The sequence below is a fragment of the Crocuta crocuta genome, unplaced genomic scaffold, assembly GCF_008692635.1.
Source record: "Crocuta crocuta isolate KB4526 unplaced genomic scaffold, BGI_CrCroc_1.0 scaffold367, whole genome shotgun sequence".
Lineage (NCBI taxonomy): Eukaryota > Metazoa > Chordata > Mammalia > Carnivora > Hyaenidae > Crocuta > Crocuta crocuta.
Window position 1 is genome coordinate 4,032,913 of NW_027527936.1, and position 12,811 is coordinate 4,045,723.

General features: G+C 39.0%; 1 pseudogene; it reads right to left on the reverse strand.

Annotated features, from left to right (window-relative positions):
* Positions 1-7,328: 7,328 nt before the first annotated feature.
* Positions 7,329-8,604, reverse strand: LOC144221620 (transcription initiation factor TFIID subunit 9-like; annotated as a pseudogene).
* Between the last annotated feature and the right edge of the window lie 4,207 nt (positions 8,605-12,811).

Consider the following 12,811-nt stretch of genomic DNA (forward strand, 5'->3'; position numbering starts at 1 on the left):
CTGGGTCAAAAACCAAATTTATTTTTTTTATTATATCACAAACAGGAAAGCCTGTAGTGTTTGTCCATTAATATTAATGCTAAATTTGGGGTCAAGACATATAATGGAAGTATCTCTCAATTTCTGTTTCATTGAGTCTTTAACACATATGGGTTTTGAATTTGTCCAATGCCTTTTCAGGATCTATGGAGGTTATCAGTTCATTTTCTTCTTACATGTATACATTTGATACATTATGTTGACAAATTTCCTCCTTATAAATGATCTTTGTATTCTGGAAATAAACCCCACATGGTTATATGCTTATTTAATGTGCTATCGAGTTACGTTTGCCAATGCTTTACCCTTTTTATTCATTTACTATCAAGATTATACTTTTTTCACAAAAAGAAATTAGAAGTATTTCTTCACCTTCTATGCTCTAGAATTGTTGAAGTAACATTCAGATGATCTCTTCTTTAAAGATTTAGTAGAAATCCTCTGTGAATCCACCTTGGCCTGATACTTTTTTTTTTTAATGTTTTTCATTTATTTCTAGGAGAGAGAGAGAGACAGCGTGAGCAGGGGAGGGTCAGAGAGAGAGGGAGTCACAGACTGAAACAGGCTCCAGGCTCTGAGCTGGCAGTCAGCACAGAGCCCGACGCGGGGCTCGAACCCACGAACCGCGAGATCATGACCTAAGCAAAACTCAGACGCTTAACCGACTAAGCCACCCAGGCACCCCTGGCCTGATACTTTTTTGTTGGGTTTCTGTTTTACAAATTTGTACTTCTATGTAATTCTGTCTGTTGAGACTTTATGTATTTACTGAGGTCAATTTTGGTAAATTATATTTACCTTGAGAGTTATCTATTTCATTGAGATTTTCATATTTATTTGCATAAAATTATATAAATTAGTAGGCTATATTTTGATGGCCACATATCCCTTATCATTTAACTTGTATATTTGTACCTTCTCTCTTAAAGAAAAAGCAATCTAATGGTTTGTGTATTATTAGTGTTTTCAAATAATAAGCCTTCCTATTAAGTACTACTTTTACTCTGTTTCTGTTTCTTCGGTTCACTAATTTTTCACTCTTACCCTGTGATGCCAATGTTTCATTGATTTACTTTCATTTCATTGATATAGGTATCTAATAGTATGAATTTTCCTCTGATACTGTTTTTTACAATAGATCATTTTTTCAGATACGATGATTTCATTATTAGTAGTATTACTTGCAAAAATTTAGAGTTTTTTATTTTCCTTTCTTTCCAGGGATCACTTAAAAGTATGTGTATTAAAAGAAATTTTGCCAAGTAGAAGAAACTTGCTTCCTATTACTATCAGTTGCTAGCATTGCAGTCAGACAGCACTGTGTGTGCTATTTGCGTTTCACTGCAGTTTTTCTTTATGGCCTGAGATGGACATATGAACATTCCATGTGCACTTCAAGATAAGGTGTAGTCCCTAATTTTGGGATTCAGAGTTTGATATATATTTGTAAGAGTTACCACATTGGGGGCGCCTGGGTGCCTCAGTAAGTTAAGTATCCCACCCTTGATTTTGGCTCAGGTCATGATTTCCCGGTCCGAGTTTGAGCCCTGCATCAGGTTCTTGGCCGACAGTGCAGAGCCAGGTTGGGATTCCCTCCCTCTCTCTCTGCCCCTCCCCTGCTCTCTTTCTCTCTCTCTCTCTCTCTCTCAAAATAAATAAATAAGCTTAAAAAAAAACACTTAAAAAAGAATTACCATATTGATTATGTTGTTAGGTCAGCGGAACTCAAAGTAGCATCTACTGTGTCACTAAGCACACAGAGTTCACCTGATCCCCCTACTGTGGTAGCAAGACTTTCCCATGAAGGAAGTGGTGAATTGATTTATATTCTGGAGCAAGCTTCTTATCTCACTGTATCTGGTAACCACAGTTCATGAACTGGCCCCCCTCTATAACCACATTTTCGTAGCACTGGATTAGGTGTCCTAAATCCGTTTTCATTTTTTTTGTCCACGTTTGTTTTCGACTGAGAGCAAACTCTTCTCTTGTCACTGTGTTTCTAGTTCAGCTGCATTTCCTGTAGTTTTTACCTTATGAAAGTTGACTGCTGTGTTATGAAGCAGATGTATATCTCATTGTTAATTTATCCATTAGCATTATAAAAAAGCCTTCCTTTTTCTTTTTAATGCTTCTAGATTGGAATTTTGCCTTGACAGATAAGGTATCAACGACATGACTCTTGCATTCTTTGTGTTTTATATTTTGCCTAGTCTGTCCATCATTTTATTTTTCAACTTTTTTAGTTTCTTTGTTTTAGGTGTGTCTTATATGTAACAGGGTTAGACTTTGCTCTAATGATTCAAAAATACTTTTATTTAATAAGGAGTTTGCCTCATTTATATTATTGATAGAGATTAACATGTTTATTATTTTTTATTAAATTTTAAAAAATGTTTATTTACTTTTGAGAGAGAGAGAGAGAGAGAGTGAGCAGGAGAGGGGTGGAGAGAGAGGGAGACACAGAACTTGAAGCAGGCTCCTGGCTCTGAGATGTCAGCATAGCTGACACGGAGCTCAAACCGTGAAATCATGACCTGAGCCAAAGTTAAATGCTCAACCAACTGAGCCACCCAGGCACCCCTAACGTGTTTTTGTCTTTTTCAATTTAAAACATTTCATTTCATGGTTATCTGCTTTTCTCTTTCTTTCGAGCTTCAAAAAAATATTTCTCTTGGAATTTAAGGAGTTCTATATTTTGTTCTAATTATTACCTGCATAATAATACCTTTGTAAAATGCCATTTTCTTTCTTAAGATAATAGTCTACCAGTCCCCCATTTTGAGCATTATTAAAATTAACAAGTTATAACTTCTTTACCTTCTGCTCCCTTTCCCTGACATCCAGTTAAAGTAATATATTATTATTACCTCTTGATAACTGTAAGGCGATTGGTGAGCTTATCCAATTTTTCATATCTTCTCTCTTTCTTGGGGCACCCAGGTAGCTCAGCCGGTTAAGCATTCGACTCTTGATCTCAACTCAGGTCTTGGTCTCAGGGTTGTGAGTTCAAGCTCCGCATTAGGCTCCTTGCTGAACATGAAACCTACTTAAAAAAAAGAGAGATTTATATTTTCCCTTTCTTTCCCCCATTTTTGATATTGCACTTTATCTACATTGTCAGAACATGTAATAAGTACATGCTATTCTGTCACTCTTACTCTTGACATTTGCGATTAGTTCTATAACTAAATATATTCAATGTTTACCTCCAATCCTTGTTTTGAAGCTTATCTAGTTATTTCATGGTTGTATGAAGTTGATTCTCTAGTAGATTCCTCAGGAATGATCTCATTCGCTGAGTTTTTGGATGTTCATAACTCTTTGTCTATTGTCTTTATACCTTCTGGTCATTTTAGCTGGATATAAAATGCTTGGCCCACATTTTCTGGAGTATTTTAAGTATGTTACCTTATTATCTTCTGGCAGAAAGTGTTTCGGTCAAAAACACTGATGCAAACCTGATTTACTTTTACTTATAAGTAATTCAGTCTTCTTGCTTCACCCAAAGTCATCCTTTCCCAGGATAGCCCACATCTGATGATTTCTTGGGATAGGAATATAAGGGCCTAGTCTCCTCACTCCATCTAGAGACCACTCTGAAGGGTCATCTCACCTACGGTACCTCATTGGGTCAACTGAGTCCTGGTTGGGATTTTATCACAGGCCAACTTCTCCCTCTAACTAATACAATAATGTTAATAATAGAAAAGCCCAAACCTGCTTTTCCCCTTTCCTTCCTCAGGGGTTGGTACCCAGAATATGATCTAACTGATATAGTACCGGTTGCAGAGTGTGCTTCTCAAGGATGTAACCCACAGCATTGTTTTCATGAGGGGAGAGGCAGAGTCTTTTTTTTTTTTAAGTGTTTTTTATTTATTTCTAGGAGAGAGAGAGACAGCGCGAGCAGGGGAGGGTCAGAGAGAGAGGGAGTCACAGACTGAAACAGGCTCCAGGCTCTGAGCTGGCAGTCAGCACAGAGCCCGACGCGGGGCTCGAACCCACAAACTGCGAGATCATGACCTAAGCGAAAGTCGGACGCTTAACCGACTAAGCCACCCAGGCGCCCTGGGAGAGGCAGAGTCTTAAAACAACCCCTCATCTCACCTCCAGCTTTCTCTGCTCTTTTGCTCTAAAAAATCCTATGTGTTCTCTTTCCCAGAGATGGAAAGCAAATATGTAACTTCAGCAAACTGCCTGCTTAAAAGCCCTACCTGCCAACTTTGTTTAGAGCCCATCTTTGTGGGGTTTCCTTTGTTCTTTTTCTTTATAAGTTTATTTATTTATTTTGAGAGAGAGAGAGAGAGCAAATCTGGTAGGGGCAGATAGAGAGGGAGACAGAGAATCCCAAGCAGGCTCCATGTTGTCACTGCAGAGCTTGATGTGGTGCTTGAACCCATAACCTGTGAGATCATGACCTGAGCTGAAGTCCCATGCTTAACTGACTGAGCTCCCCAAGCTCCCCCCACCTCTGCTTTTTAAAGTTTATTTATTTGGTTTTATTTTTTATTTATTGAAAAATATTTTTTTACTTTTTCCTTTCTTTCTTTCATGTTTATTTGTTTTTAATGTTTATTTATTTTTGAGAGAGAGAGACACACAGTGTGAGCAGGGGAGGGGCAGAGACAGAGGGAGACATAGTCTGAAGCAGGATCCAGGCTCTGAGCTGTCAGCATAGAGGCTGATGTGGGGCTTGAACCCATGAACTATGAGATCAGGACCTGAACTACAGTCAGATGCTTAACCAACTGAGCCACCCAGGTGCCCATGGTTTCCTTTTTTCTTAATAAACTTAGCCTTCAGTATCTAAAACAAATTAAGAGCTGAGATAGGATATAAAAGGTGCCACCACTTGTGAGCATGAGCAGGGTAGTGAAAGGTGCCAGAGCCCAACTTTCACTGGTGTGGCAGCATTTGTGCCCTCGGTGCTTGGCTGCATTTCAGACCGTCCTTTCAGCCACCAGCCCCCATCACCCCATCGCCCCATTGCCCCATTGCCAAAACAAGCTGTGGGTCTCAGGACTGTTTGGATAATTTAAAACTCTTCCCTTCAAGCCAGAGGACAGGAACAGTATGAGTAATATCTGGATAATGCTTTGCAATGGTTTTGATGGGGGAAAAAGAAAGTAAGACTTTTTGATCAGTGTCTGTCTCTGAGTGTGATTTCAGCTTCTATCTTATTTGTACAATATGAAATCAAAGTAGTTTTATTTATAGAGAGGGCATTCCTCTCTATATTTTGGTAGACTCTGGAATGAGATCTGCTATATAAAGTTGTTACTTCCATTTTCAAATCCACTATTTCATTTTTACACAAAATAATGTTGAGGGACAGTGAGGATCACTGCTTTCCTTGTTCCTGACTTTAATGGCAGTGCATTTAGTCATTTAATATGGCTAATATTTAGCCATTTAATTGATGTTTGCACTTAGTTTCTTGGAAAAGGAAAATAGACTCTTTTTTTTAATTAAAAAAATGTTTATTCATTTTTGAGAGAGAGAGGGAGAGAGTGAGCGGGGGAGGGGCAGAGAGAGAGGGTGACACAGAATCTGGAGCAAGCTCCAGGCTCTGAGCTGTCAGCACAGAACCCGATGCAGGGCTTGAACCCACAGACTGTGAGATCATGACCTGAGCTGTAGTTGGCTGCTTAACCAACTGAACCACTCAGGTGGGTTATCATAGTTAGGAAATATCCTGTGTCTCTTGTTCTACTTAGCGTTTTTGCCAGAAGTGATTCTTGAATTTTCTCAGCTGCTAATATAATTCTATAATTTTCAATTTAATTTTATTAATTAGGTTGATGGATTTCCTAATTTTGTACTATCTTTAAGGGCCTGAAATAAATTGTTTTTTTAGGTTTATTCTTAGGTGGTTAATAGTTTTTGTCGCTATTGTGAATGGAATCTTATTTGCTATTACATTTTCTAATTGGTTATTGCTGGTATATAGGAAAGCTATTGATTTTTGCACTTTGATCTTGTATGTGGTCACCTTGCTAAATTCTCTTCTTAGTTCTAATAGTTTGTCAATTGATTTTTGTAGGTTTTTCTATTAAGTGATAGTGTCATCTGCAAATAATCACAATTTGCCTCTTTCTTTTTAATGTTTATACTTCCTATTGCTGTCCTTCCTTTCAAGAATTGAAGTGAACATCTGATATCATTTTGAATAGTAATAGTGATAAAGGTCCTTCTTTTCTTGCTTCTGACTTCAGTTGGAATGTGTCTATTGTTTCACCATTAAGTGTGGCCTTTGCTGTAGGCTTTTTATCATTGTTTTTATTAAAAACAATGTATCACAATAAGTTTCCTAGTTTGCTAGGAGATTTTTTTTAGATCACTAATGGATATTGAATTTATTAAGATAGCCATGTTTAAACTTTTAAATTATGAATATAATAACTTAAATTGATATATATTCTAATACTGAACTATCTTAGCAATGCTGGGATAAATCCTCTTTGGACTTGATGAATTGTTCTTTTAATACACTGCTGGATTGAATTTGTTAACATTTTATTTAGGATTTTTGCTTCACTATTCATACATGGAATCATGTATATATTTTTTCTCTTTTGTCTTTGTCTAGCTTTGTTTTCAGGATATGCTTGTCCGTAAAATGCATTGGGTGGCCTTCCATCTTTTCATTGTTTTCTCCTTTTTTAAATATTATCTTTCTTTCTTTATTTTTGGATGAATGACAATTTCATTTTTTACACTTAAAGACTGATTAAAAATGATTACTAATTCTATAAAGAAAACCCAACATCTCAGTTGAAAAGTATGGTGACTATATTTACTCACTAAATACTATTTAAGTTTTGCAAAACAACTTGAAAACAGCCAACGTGCATGTTTAATTCCAGTACAATGGATTCAAGACCAAGTATACGTGTTACATGTTACACGCACCAAGGTTGGATTATGAATGACCATAGTGGTCAGCAGCAGCGTCACCATTGTCACCTTCACATTTCATTTAATACCTTTGAAGATTCACTGGCAGCATTTTGTGTGTTGACAACATATTAGGGGCAGTGGATTACTCAAACATTCTTTTTTAAAATTTTCTTTAAGTTAATGTATTTATTTTGAGAGAGAGAGAGAGAGAGAGAGTGTGTGTGTGTGTAGGGTAGAGGCAGAGAGAGAGAGGGAGAGAGAATCCCGAACAGACTCTGCACTGTCAGCACAGAGCCCAATATGGGGCTCGAACTCACGAACTGTGAGGTCATGACCTGAGCCGAGATCAAGAGTCTATGGCTTAACTAACTCAGCCACCCAGAACATTCTGATTAATTAGCAACATCTGCTGATGTTGTAGGAATTGATGCTTTCACAGCTGGGAACTGTGAAGTGGGCGTCTGTACTACAATCCCTTGCCTTATGAGGGACATTGGAGTCCCTACTTTAGCTGAAATGGACATGATTTGTGGGGCTGGTGTGCCTATAGTGGAGCACGTGGGCTGCTAGCAACTGAACCAACATTTAGCCATGGAGCTATTATTCTTCCTGTAGAATTAGTTGCTTTTTTTGGTAGAGGCTTAAGTGTGTAGTTTGGAGCAGTCAAGCAATATCGATCAAATGGCAATCTAGGACCTGAATATGGCTTGATCAATGGAAAAGAGGTTTGATTTCTTTGCCAGGCAATATCTAATACAAATTCTCTTGGGGGAGAAGAGGTAACAGAGCAACCCTGGATTGCCAATTGCACATGCTCTGCATCAACAATAGCTATCACAGCATGGCTTGAATAAATTTTTGCATCATTTAGAATTGTGGTCACAAATTGTAAAGCAAACTCCAACACCTGATTTATAACTCTTGCCTCACATCTGTTATCTCCATATCCTTTAGGATTTCAGCCATCATCTGTGCATCTTCTTATTTTATTTTTATATGTTTATTTATTATTGAGAGAACACAAGCAAGAGAGGGGCACAGAGAGAGGGGGACAAAAGATCTGATGTGGGCTCTGTGCTGACAGCAGCAAGTCCAATATGGGGCTTGAACTCATGAACCATGAGATCATGACCTGAGCTGAAGTTGGATGCTCACTCGACTGAGCCACTCAGGCGCCCTATCTGTGGAACTTTTTTTTTTTTTAAGTTTTTTGGGGACCCCTGGGTGGCTCAGCTGGTTAAGCGTCTGACTTCGGCTCAGGTCATGATCTCACGCGTAGGGCTCTGTACTGACAGCTCAAAGCCTGGAACCTGCTTCGGATTCTATGTCTCTCTCTCTCTCTTTGCCCCCTCCCACTCGCTTGTGTGTTCTCTTTCTCTCTCTCAAAATAAAATAAATCTTTAAAAACATTTTTTAATGTTTATTTATTTTTGAGAGAGAGAGAGAAAGTATGTGCATACGTGAGCAGGAGGAGGGGCAGAGAGAGGGAGAGAGAGAAATCCCAAGCAAGCTCCACACTGTCAGTGGGGCCCAATGCAGGGCTCCATCTTGTGAGATCATGACCTGAGCTGAAATCAAGAGTCTAATGCTTAACCAACTGAGCTACCCGGGTGCTCAGTCTGTGCATCTTTTGGCATGCTCGGGAGAAGCCATTTCACCAGATTCCATGACATCCAGTGATCAGACTTTTTGAGCTAAATCACCCACGTGAATGCAGTTCAGTCCTGATGCAAGTTCTTTGCCTGACATGGTTTTTCCAACTCTGGGCATAGCTTGGCTGTCCCACCCTCCAGCTCTGCCCCACCATGTGCCCTGACTAGTGAGCAGAATGTTCAGCCTTTTATTATTCCCTTAAATTGTGTAATAAGTGAGAATTATGTATTCTTTGAAGCATTCCTCTCTTTCGTAGACTTATATATTGTGCTACTTTCATAATTTGGATTGAGAAAAATGTCAATTTCTTATATGCTCTAAAGTCAACTTGAATAAATGAGGAATAATTTGTTCCTTGATGGTTAACTAGAGCTCATCTGTTTATAATTTTCAGCCTGTTACCTTTTAAAATTGTAGCTCAATAACAATATTTTTAGATTTTCTATGGTTATTGCTCTATTTGGTCTTCTAATTCTTCTTGTACTAATTTCAGCTGCTTGTTTTTACTAGAAAACATAACAAGAAATTATGGCTTTAACTGATAAAGATGTTGACATCAGAACAGTCATGAATTTGGTATTTATTTTTGGGCAGTGAAAACCAAGCTAATATCAAAGGCAGCCCCCTTGGCCTGCCGCTAATAGATTATCACCTGCAATCAATTATCACCTGAATGAAAGATGCACTGAAAGCAAAGCTTTGGGGGATCAAATGGCCTCTGGTACAGTAAAGCATGAGAGCTGGGGGCTTTGGAAACTACAGTGAAGAGGAGTTTCTTTCTGGACAGACTAAAAACAAAGAATGTCGAGCTCAATACCCTAAAATTTTGGCTCAAGACAAGTTCCAAATCATTGACTTTCTGTGTCTATGAGAAAAATAATGTATCTCTTACAGCCATGGGGCTGTGTATAATTGAAAATCAAATCCAAAGTGTGGTTCTGACAATTACTGTAGTAGAGTGTCAGGTATCCTGACAGCTTTGCCAGGTCTCTTGTGTGAATGCTGGAGCGCCGACCAGAAAAGAAAGCACTCAGATGACTTGAAGCATCCAAAATCCTACCCCCTTGAACTTCCCTTGCCAGCAGAAGTTCCTCTTCCTCTGCTGAGGCTGAGTGACTCCTGACAATCCTTGTCAGCAGGAAGAAATAGTGACACAGTTCTGTGAAAGCCTTCTGTTGACCCCTTCTGGTAAATCAAGAATGTGCCCGGGTCACAGCATCTTAGATTCAATGAATAAACCCAACCCCATGAAAATACATTGCAAGGGTGTTTCTGGAGGTTCAGTGTTTCAGTGAGTGTCACAACGTCCCCTCTGAAGTACATGTTGCTTCACCTTATGCCCTCCAACCATATGAAAGGGGCAGAATACCATATTTCATTGGTTCACATTAAAAAATAATTTAGTAAAGTAAAATCCACATGTTAACCTATTTTAACGTGAACAATTCAGTGCATTTAGTACATTCACAATGTTTTTTTCTCACATTTTAACATCTCAGTCATGAGAATTCACCTTACAATTAATGGTAGTTTATGGTTTGATAGTGTTTTTTTTTAAAGACTTTTTAAAAAAATTTTTATTTATTTGTTTTTGAGAGAGAGGGTTGGGGGAGAGGAATAGAGAGAAAGGGAGAGAGAATTCCAAGTAGGCTCTGCACTGTCAGTGTGGAGCCTGATGTGGGGCTTGAACTCACGAATTGTGAGATCATGACCTGAGCCGAAATCAGGAGTGGGACGTTTAACCAACTGAGACACCAAACGGTCCCTAATTGAAAGTGCTTTTAATTACTGTTTTTTTTTTAAAATATTTTTATTTATTTCTAGGAGAGAGAGAGAGAGAGAGACAGTGTGAGCAGGGGAGGGTCAGAGAGAGAGGGAGACACAGACTCTGAAATAGGCTCCAGGCTCTGAGCTGGCAGTCAGCACAGAGCCCGACGCAGGGCTCAAACCCACGAACCGCGAGATCATGACCTAAGGGAAAGTCGGATGCTTAACCGACTAAGCCACCCAGGTGCCCCTTGAAAGTGCTTTTAAAAGTTCTTCATACCAGAATATAGATGAAGGGGCACCTTTCAGTTGACAGTGAATCCGATTAATCGAAATATGGTACTTGGAGGTCTTCTTAGATTTTTGAGGACCATACATCATATTTGGGTGTCTTTCACCCCACTTATTTACTTAGTGACCTGAAAGGCTGTCAGCTTTGAGAGAATCCAGAACAAAGGAAAACTGTCCAGTTGGTCTAGGCTGCAATGTAAATAGACAGGCCCATTGGTTTCCATGACCCACCAGATCCAATCATGTTGATGTCACCATGTTGATGGAGTTTAGAGCGAGCCCAGGAGGAACTTTGCAGAAGAAGCCCCTGGGGTTTAGGAAGAAAGCTGTGTACTGTTTGGCAAATAGCTAATCTTCCTTCCAGAAACAGCTTTATCTTACTATGCGGCCCTGATAGAGACTGAATGCTTGTCCATGGGACAACCAGATGACCTTGCAAACTGAACTGCCCAACACGGCCTGCAAACTATTTGTTCCACTATAAAGTCTATAGTGTCTATAGCATTCATCTTCAAGAAGAAAGGATACAAATGAGGCCAGACCTAAGCTTGTTCTTTTCTGCTACCCATCCTTTGACCAACACCTATGGTCTCAAGAGGCAGAGATCATCTGAATGGATGAAAAAGAACAAAACTCAAATATCTGCTATGTGTAAGAGATGCACTTAAAATGAAAACATACTGGGGTGCCTGGCTGGCTCAGTTGGTAGAGCATGTGCCTCAATCTCAGGGTCATGAGTTCGAGCCCCACGTTGGGCATGGAGCCTATTTAAGAAAAAAATTAAAATGTAAACATACCAAAAAGATGAAAGAAAATAGAAGGAAAGAGATATACCATGAAAACAGCAAGCTTGTGAAGGCTGGGGTGGCTATAATATCAAATAAAGTCAAAGACAAAGACTCTTACCAGAGATAAAGATATTTCATAATAATAAATGGGTCAATTCACCAGAAACATATAACAATTATAAATGTGTATATGCCTAATAACAGAGCTTCAAAGTACATGAAACAAAAATGAACAGAATTAAAGGAAGAAACAGACGATTCCACAATCATAGTTGGAGATTTTAAGCCCCTCTCAGCAATTGATATAATAGACTAAAAAAATCAATAAAAGGCAGAGATTATTTGAACAATACTGTCAATCATCTTGACCTAATTAATATTTACAGAACTCTATACCAAACTGTGGGACACACATTTTTTTTTCAGTATACATGGTATGTTCACCAATGGACCATATGCTGGGCCATAAAACAAATGTCAATAAATTTAAAAGGACTGAAATTATATAAAACATGTTCTCTGGTCACTGTGGAATTAAATTAGATATCAATGATCATAAGAGATATAGAAAACTCTCCAGTATTTGGAAATTTAGTAAGCCACATAGTTCTAAATAATCCATGGATCAGAGAAGCAGTCACAGGGAAATTAGAATGCTAATGAAAATGGAACATAATTTGCAGGATGCAGCTAAAAGGCAGTATTATGGTGAAACTTACAACATTAAGTATTAATAATGGAAAAGAAGAAAGGTCTATATACCCCTTGCATTTTCTCATGGAATGCTGACTTGCATCCTTACCTTTATGGTTCAGGGGATGGGATCATTCTCAGTTCATGTCAGGCAGGTCCAGTCTCATACTTAGTGTCTTATGGTCAGGCATTCAATTTCTACCAGGCCCAGGTGTAAAGCCAGAAACTGCTTCTCAAGTGGTGGCCAGTCATTTGCAGTTGGGATCACAGCCTTACTGCAGAATCCTGGGTGTCCAGGCTGTGATTCTCCTCATTCTCCTCCTGCGGTTGCCTGAAGGTATATAGAAGATCTTTGTCACAAAATACTTCCCAGACCACTGGGTCTGTTGGGTAATCAGGCCCCATTGCTGACACAGCTTGTCCTGCCACCGGGATTCACTGGAGAATCCCCTTTTTGAGCCAGGATTCCCCTCTAATCTTCCAGGTTACCCAGTAAATGAGCCAGAGCAACATGCCCAAATGTCGTACGTGCGGCCTCCGAACCCAAAGAGGACCACTAGGCTTTGTAACCCTTACTTTGAGGTGGGTGGTACAAGGGGTGATGTCTTGCTTTTGGCTTTGATTTTGATTTAGTTAATTTAGAAAAGAAAAAAAAACTGACTTGCAAATTGCAAAGAAGTTTG